Here is an 8,314-nt window from a genome sequence, read left to right on the forward strand (position 1 = left end):
TTAAAATGACAAAGCTTCAGACAACCAAGACACAAGTGAAGGCATTTCCAAATAACATTCCAACATAAGATACTGATGGAAAGGACTTCTTAGCATCTGGAATTTTTCAATATATTGCAGTCTTTAAGAAAGTATAATTGCTTCAATTTTCTTCCTCAAAAATAACATTTCACATAAAAGGGGACAAGTCCTTTCTCACTGTAATTGAGGAACATTCACATCATTTCTATTCATAATTTAAAAGCCGGTGTTTTCCAAGTTTTATTTTTAGTGTTTATAAAGGAGAAAGCCAATAGAAAAATTCTGAATGCCTAAAATCCAAGTAAATTTTCAGAATACTAGTAATAATAATTTCTTCAATGCCAAAACTCAAAAAGCAAGGGATTTGGCAATTAAGTTAAACTACAACTTGAAAGTATTTACTTTAGGGCATCACTTTAAGGACCTCACCAACAGGCTTAACCTCTGGACAATTAAAAAGGTAACTGAAATTGAAGAGTTGCTATTTAGTTTTGTAGTTTTGGCCATTTACTTATGACTGTGGTGGTCTGGTAGTAAAAGTTGTCACAGATTTGCTTTTGGTGACAGTTACTTGCTGTACAGTCTGTATCAGCAGTAGCTCGATGACCTCAGTCTTAGGCTTGATAAGCCTCTAGGTTCACCCTGGCCTCTCCAATAATTAAAAATTACTCTTCAGGATACTGCTATTACATGGTATGCTAGTATCATGATTTCCACTGGATCAGGAATCCAGAAGCCTGAAATAATAACACACAAAGACAAATCCCATTTTTTAATGATGTACAGAAACAACTTGATTGTCACTAAAACTCATCTGAATTACTTATGTCCTTTAGGGAATAAAATATTCTGTCCTAACAACCTGTTCCAGTTCTGTGCCCATAACAATTGGTAACTCTTAACTAACCTTTGAACAGTTTGACAACTACTCAGTTGCATCAAAAACATTACAAAATCTTCCCCACAAGGACTGTCATGGTTCAAGAAGGTGGCTCACCACCACATTCTCAAGGACAATTTAGAATTTTGGTCAAGAAATGTTCACATTGTCAGCAATAGCCACATCCTGTGAATGAATTTAAAAGTGGCAATAAAATACATCGAAAAGAGTTAGGTTTCAAATATCTTTTTGACAGTTATTTCAAGTTATGAAAATATTGTATTGGGTCAACAGAGTGATAGTCACTAATCATCCAACTGGGTCAAAAAACAAGCTGTTCATTTTCAGATTGTTGTGGGAAGACTTGGAACTGTGAAGTTGTAAACTCCACTTGGTCTTCAGTGCAAGCAGCAGGTTAACTACTGATGCTGTATCGTCCTTGCTCCTTATTCAATGAGTGAAGAGTAATTTTGGCTAGAACCGATTAGAACTCTACAATTCTCCAATTCTTGTCTTTTGTATTTCCCCAACTTTCTAATGGTCTGTCAGCTGACCATGCTCCAAGCTCTGGACTTCCTTTCCCAAATCACTGCCACCCAGCGATAGAACCTTCCATTTTTTTTAAACACTCTTTAGGCCACCTGTTATTTTTGTCTCCATTTCAGTTTTTGTTTGATTAGACACCTATTGAGTTTTCTCCTTTTAAAGATTCTATGTAAAGCAATACTTCATTGTGTTTGCAGCAATATAAGGAATAGTGATAATATCCTACATTTGATTAAAAATTTGAAAATTGCACAGCTCTCTTGCTAAGTTGAATGTCAAGTGCAGTGAAACATACACGTTCTGTTTCTGATATATAGTAACATTCCCATATTTTCTCAAATCTGGTAAGAAGCATTTTTTCCCATTTGACCATTAAGCAGTTGCCATTGCTGGGAGAACATGTCGAACCAATGACAAAGACAAAGATTGCTGTTAAGTGTAAAGTGTAGTTGCATGATCCACTACTGCTGGCTAGCTTACTGTGAAGAGCGCCAGTGAGTGCAAGTCTGTCCTGTCAATATATAACCTCTGCATCCAATACCACCTGCAGTGCTTCTTCATGGTGTCAGAAGGTAAATTGGCACCTTGTGCTCCTTGGCTGAATGGCAGAGAATCTTGGAGGAACCCTGGCCCCAGACATGTGTTATGCATGTCCCCTGGCATGCGGACATAACCTGGCATGTGTAGAAGTGCAAGCTGTGGATGAAATTGGAGCCACTGCCATGTAGGTCTAGTTTGGGAGAGTCAAAGGCCCTGGTGTGAGTCCTATAGTGGCTGTAATTCAGTCGGCTCGAGATGCTAGGCAGATCTGTCTCTCCAATGCTGTCCAGTCTGCGCAGCCAAATCACAAATTTCTGCTTCTCTGTAATCTGCCACTGATCATCCCCTTCCCCATCACCATTTCAACAGCATAAACAAATCAGATTTCTACTTCTCTGCAGTTTCAAGGAATATAGAACTCAAAATATTTTTCTCTTTCCACAGATGGTGCCAGACCTGCAGGCTCTTGCAATTTCTGTTTTCATTTCCAGATCACTAGCATCCACAGTAGCTTATTTAAGAAATGAAAGAAAAGAAATCAGCAGAAAGTACTTCAGCAATTTTCAAAGCAATGACCTCTGTTACCTAGAAGGTGACATTATCGTGATATGATATGGACTATCGATTTTCAAATTCCATCATCTGATTTCAGTACCTGGGTCATCCATGGACTGAAGTTAATTTAAAAAGGAAAAAAAAAGTACTAACTTAAAATGGCCACTGCAATCAGCTGACCTCACAGGTTAGCCAACCACTGTAAAATTATTGAGGAATAAGCAACATCTTCTGAGCTGAAATTAACATTTTTAACAATGGGCACTGAAACTCGTCCACCCAGTCAGCTAAGAAGAAACCCTCGTTTCCTATTTTGATTTATAGCCAGAAATCATAAAATCCCTACAGTACAGATAGAAGCCATTCAGGCCATTGCGTTTGCATCGACCCTCCAAAGGGCATCCCGCAGTATCCCTGTTACACCCCCATTTACCATAGTTTACCCATGTAGCCTGCACATCCCTGAACACTTGTAGGTTAATTTAGCATGGCCAATCCACCTAACTACACATCTTTGGACTGTGGAAGGAAACCCACAGAGACATGAGGAGAACATGCAAACTCCACACATTTGCCCAAGGCGGGAATTGAACCTGGGTCCCTGCTAACCACTGTGCTGCCCTGATGATTAGTTTCACAATTATCAATGTTGGAAACACAAACTCAGACATTGGACTATACAAACAAGCTTTATTTCAGGAAGCTACTTTTGGCAGAGCAGGGAGACGGATTTGTGACTTCAACCAGTTGGAGAAAATGATCAGTTGGCCCTCAAGAAAGAAATGTGCCTGGTGACATAACTGAATACAAAAGAAATATCTGAACAAGGAGAATTTAAAGAACAACTGAATTATTCACTACTGCTGAGGTTACAAGATATAAATTAAACAACATGCCCTCAGATTAAACTGTATATCTTAAGGACACTCTGAGGACTGTATTCCTTTTGCCCTGTTTTTGAACTGGACAGGATCCCCTTTTAACGCAGTGCTTGTGCATGCTTGACTCCATGTTTTTGTTAATTTTTTCAAGGTTGGCAAAACTTTAAATTGCTTTTTCTATCACTGAAAAGACCCTTATAATAGATTTCTTACTGATACACCTCTCCTCACTTGGTTGTAGCTCATGACAGGGGCAGAAGCACAGTAGCATCATTATCTGCAAGTTCTCGAAGCCACACATCCTGACTTAGAATTGTAATTGCTGGTTGTTCACTGGTACTGGATCAAAATCCTGGAACTCCCTTCTTGATAGCACTGATGGTATACCTAAAGCCCAAGGACTATAGCGTTTTAAGAAAGGGACGGGCAATAAATGCTAGCCTAGCACATGATGCTCATATCCCATGAATGAACCAAAATAATTTGGCAGATGATACACAAAAGGTGTAAAGAGGAAGCCATTCGGCCTATTGTACTGTAAATGTATTAAGCCAAAGTCCATCCTGGGAAATGTTTTCAAAGTTATCTTTATCCATTTTAGATTTCTTTCAAGACAACTTTTATTTTAGGATAGTGGGCCAGTTAAAAGCTTATTTACTATTTTTGCTTTGTGTTCAGTTAAATAAACAGGTGACAAAATTTGAAGTTGAGAAGCATTGCGCTTTCCTGCCAAACTCCAGATGGATTAGGCGTGTTTCTAAAACCAGATAGTTTACTTTGTTTGACATTATGGCCATTATGAAGAAAAGATGCATTTCATCCCAGTCAAGTTCTAAAGGTCATACTGAGGATAAATGGCACCAAAATAGCAAACTGGCCCAACCAGTCCATGTGATATTTATGTTCCACTCAAGCTGCTTCCTATCATTCCTCATGTAAATCTTTTATCATAACCCTCTGTTGTTATCTTCCTCATGTGCTTATCCTGCTTCCCCCTGAATACACCTATACTGTTTCCTTCACTCACTCTCTAAAGTAGTGAATTCTAATCTGTAGGGAAATAAATTTAGTCTGAATTCTCAGTTGGATTTATTGGTGATCATGTCATATTCTTGGCGTCTAGTAATGTTCCTCCCCTCGTGGAAACTTTCTATTTCTATTCACTCTATCAAAAGTTTTTCAGACAAATCAAGTATGTCATCCTCCAAATTTTGCTCAAGAAATAGGGGACACAGCTTTTCAATATTTTCCTGAGATGTTTACCCACAAATTCCTGGTACCATCCTTGTGAAATTTTTCTGCATCTTGCAATGCCTCTATATGCATTTTGAAAATTACTGATCTAGCATGATGACAAGTTTAATGCCCACTGCTGAGGTGTATTTGGTAGAGGGCTCATTTAGTCAGCTGGCAGGGTGATGGGTAGGGGCTTTGCTGCCTTCCTATTTGTACCCATGGTAGGAAGACTGGTGAAGGAACATGCAAATTGTTTAATATGCAATGCTGGGTTTCACCTCAAGTTTCAGTTCAAGACTACAATCATTAAACTGTGCTTACAATAGAAAATGGTGCATAACACCAGAATATTAACCTGTGCTTATTCAAGTTGTGATGCTGACAAGTTCTACTGTATTAAAAACAATGAAGGCTTCTCAATGTATAAATAATTTTAATAAATCACATACATACAAAAGTAACAACTTTGCATTACATAACAGAATATTAAATAGTTGGTCCAGCAATGTGATAAGTCTTAGTCCCTGGGGCAAAAAAGCATCAGTTGCGTGTCACCTTTAATAGCTGACATACACTTTGTTATGCAATGATTCATTTTGATACATACTGCATCATAAATTTTCAGCATAGACAGAAAGGAAGGCCAGACACACTATCCATGTTAACAAAATCGGCAAAAGGTATGGTGTTTCCTCAAGATTTTTGCTGCTGAAATTTCTTTCAGGAACTTGAATTGCACATTCTTTGACCCCAAATCTTGCTTTTTTTTCCCCCATGCAGTCAGGGGGTGTGATGGCCTTTACCAGAAGTCTATTAATGTTGGCAGATGTGACAACTCACATTTTTAACCCTTCTACCCCTTTAATGATAGCATGCTGCTTCATCTGTAATCAGCCTAGTGAACACATGCTTTAGATACTGAAGTCCGTTAGCTACAGCTACTGGAAGGCCTACCTAGAAAGTGATGCTGGAGTACTCAATCGGTTGCTTGGTCAATGTTTGCTCTACAGAATTACCTCAAACAGATGGCAAATGTCACTTTAAAAACCTATATGCTGCTGGGATTGAAAAGGCTGCTTGTGATCTGTTCCCATGCTGCCTGGAGCTTGGGATTTGGCTGTTCTGGCCTCATTACTTATTATGATTAACCACGAGGGAGAAATTTTTGCTCTTTATTTAAAACAATACCATACCTCAAGCATTTATTTGCCGTGGTATTCGGTACCTCTGCCCACACATCACTATGCCAGTTTCATACAGTAATAAACTATTAATATATTATGATCTGGCGGCGGAGGGGGGGGGGGGGGTTCCTGATTTAACTGAATGTCGAACCTTGCTTGTGCATGGAGATGCCTATTTAAATGAAATTTTTGTCACTGCCCCTGGTCAGGGCATGTTATGCTGAATTGGATGTAAATAGGTGATGTCAGCATCACAGCTGGGATCATGACACTGCCAACTGACGTGAAGAACACACACAAATATGAATTTGTGTCAGTCTGTGATTTGGCACAAGTTTCCAAGACAACTTTAACTGTCTAAAATGCAATATATTCTGAGTTGTACTGAAGCTTGCAAATGAACACTATGCATGGTAAGGTTTATAGTTTTAAAAGAGATCATTTCAAAGAAAAGATGGGAGGAGCAGGTTCAACAATATTTCCATAATGGAGCAGTGGTATATTTTTAAGGGTATAATGTTACACATGCAACACAAATACAGACATACCCCTAAACAGAACAGAATCAAATTAACTAAGATGCTACAAGGAGAAGACGGAGTTCTCAAGGATTAATATAAAACATGAAGAAATATGCTAGAAGGATATTTCAGAAAGACAAGACATTATTTGGAAAAAAAAGCTGCAGATGCAAACAGTAAACAGTTCTTTCATTGTTTCAATACCTAGAAGGTAACCAAAGAAGGGATCAGAGCCACAAATGACACAAACAGGTTAGGATGAGAAGACAATGGGACTTAAGAGATGGGCAGCATAATTTGGATGATCTCACATCTACTGAGGGCGCAATGTAGGAGATCAACCAAGAGTACATCGGAGTACTTGAGTTTAGAGATAACAAAGTCATGGATGAGATTTCAGTAACAGATGAGCTGATACAGGGATGAAGTTATGTGATATTTCAGAAGTGGAAATATCCAGTCTTAGAGATAGTACGAGAATGTGAAGTCAGAGGCTCACTTCAGGATTAAATATGATGCCAAGGCTGTGGACAGACTGGTTTTATCTCAGACTTTAGCCACAGGGGGATTGAGTTGGTAGTTAAGGAACTGAGTTTGGGGCAGGGATCAAAAATAATAACTGCAATCTTCTCAATATTTAATTGGTGGAAATTTCTATGCATCCGTTACCATATACTGGATAAGCAGCAAGAATGAAACTTTAATTTCAGAATAGCAAAGAAAACTAGGAATTAGAACCTAGAGTAAGTGATAATTGATACAAGGAAGCCACTGGTCATTTCTACTCAATTGACAAGTGGCCAAATTCTGCAGACAAAAAGGATGAAGAATAAGACACACATAATATACCACTATCAGTTTAATGTTGGGTAAACTAATAGAATTAATTAATAAAGCTGAATATCATTTTTACAGCAACAGAGTGAACAACATTGCTCTTACATAGACCAAAACAAGAGGTAGAGACATTTAGCATAGGAAATTTTGATCATGGAGCCAAGATTACTGAAACCAATAACAGGGCTAAGACAGGTGGATGCACAGGATTCAAGATCCAGTGAAATGGAGAGATTAGAGTATGGGTATTGTAGAAGTGGAGCAGTTGCACCCAGACAAGATTTAATTTCGATGTTATGAATTTTAAACTGAAGGTATTAGGATCATATGAAACACACGTCGATTGTGAGCAGAACTTGATATAAGATAGAGATTCATCATGGAAGGTCCCTGCTACAAACCTACTTAAACCTTGTTTTGAGGATGAGACATCCTAAGTGGATTGAGGTAAGCCACAAGAAAGGCTATCAGTTTAGCTCAAAGCTACATGTATTTTGGGTAAATTTACAGATCACATGTTTAAACAAGTAAATACTGGTGGATTGCCAGGAGTACTTTCTTCTTACAAAGAATATTTAATTTCCATATAGAAGAGTGGAGGCAAAAATACCACAACCATTGACAAAAACCAAACTGAACAATGAAATAGATGGACTTTTGGTTCAGTCTAGTTAGATATATTAAGATAAGCTAAATCGCTTGCATGTTGCCTGTAATTATTTAATGATGCCATTGATTCAGTATTCAAACTCAAATCCATTATTTGAATATTTTTACATTCCAACTCTGAGCTATCAAGCCAGAATCTGTCACACCATACCTCCTGCCATTACAACACGGATTCAAAGACTGCAGTTGAAAATAACTTTTATGAAATAGATGTTTTATGAAATTTAAACACTTTCAGCACCATATTAGAATTTTCAAATAACAAATGCATTACCAGAATATGAACCTGGAAATCTTAGAAGTCTGTATATTAAAGCTCTGGCCGCACGCAGATCCTGAAATTCAACAAATTTTTCAATTGATTCATCTGGTTACCTGTGCATTTAAAGTGTGCCTGTTTAAGCACAATGGAAATACTCAGCAATCAGCTTCAGCGCTCAGCCA

General features: G+C 38.1%; 1 long non-coding RNA gene across 1 annotated transcript in view; it reads left to right on the top strand.

Annotated features, from left to right (window-relative positions):
- LOC125486299 overlaps positions 1-8,308 on the top strand; it is a 31,637-nt gene extending 23,329 nt beyond the window's left edge. Inside the window, exon 3 of the long non-coding RNA XR_007264981.1 lies at positions 2,432-8,308. This is a non-coding gene — a long non-coding RNA (uncharacterized LOC125486299). The remainder of the gene's footprint in view (positions 1-2,431) is intronic.
- Positions 8,309-8,314: the final 6 nt, after the last annotated feature.

The sequence above is a fragment of the Rhincodon typus genome, chromosome 27, assembly GCF_021869965.1.
Source record: "Rhincodon typus isolate 14 chromosome 27, sRhiTyp1.1, whole genome shotgun sequence".
In the NCBI taxonomy this organism is placed as follows: Eukaryota; Metazoa; Chordata; class Chondrichthyes; order Orectolobiformes; family Rhincodontidae; genus Rhincodon; species Rhincodon typus.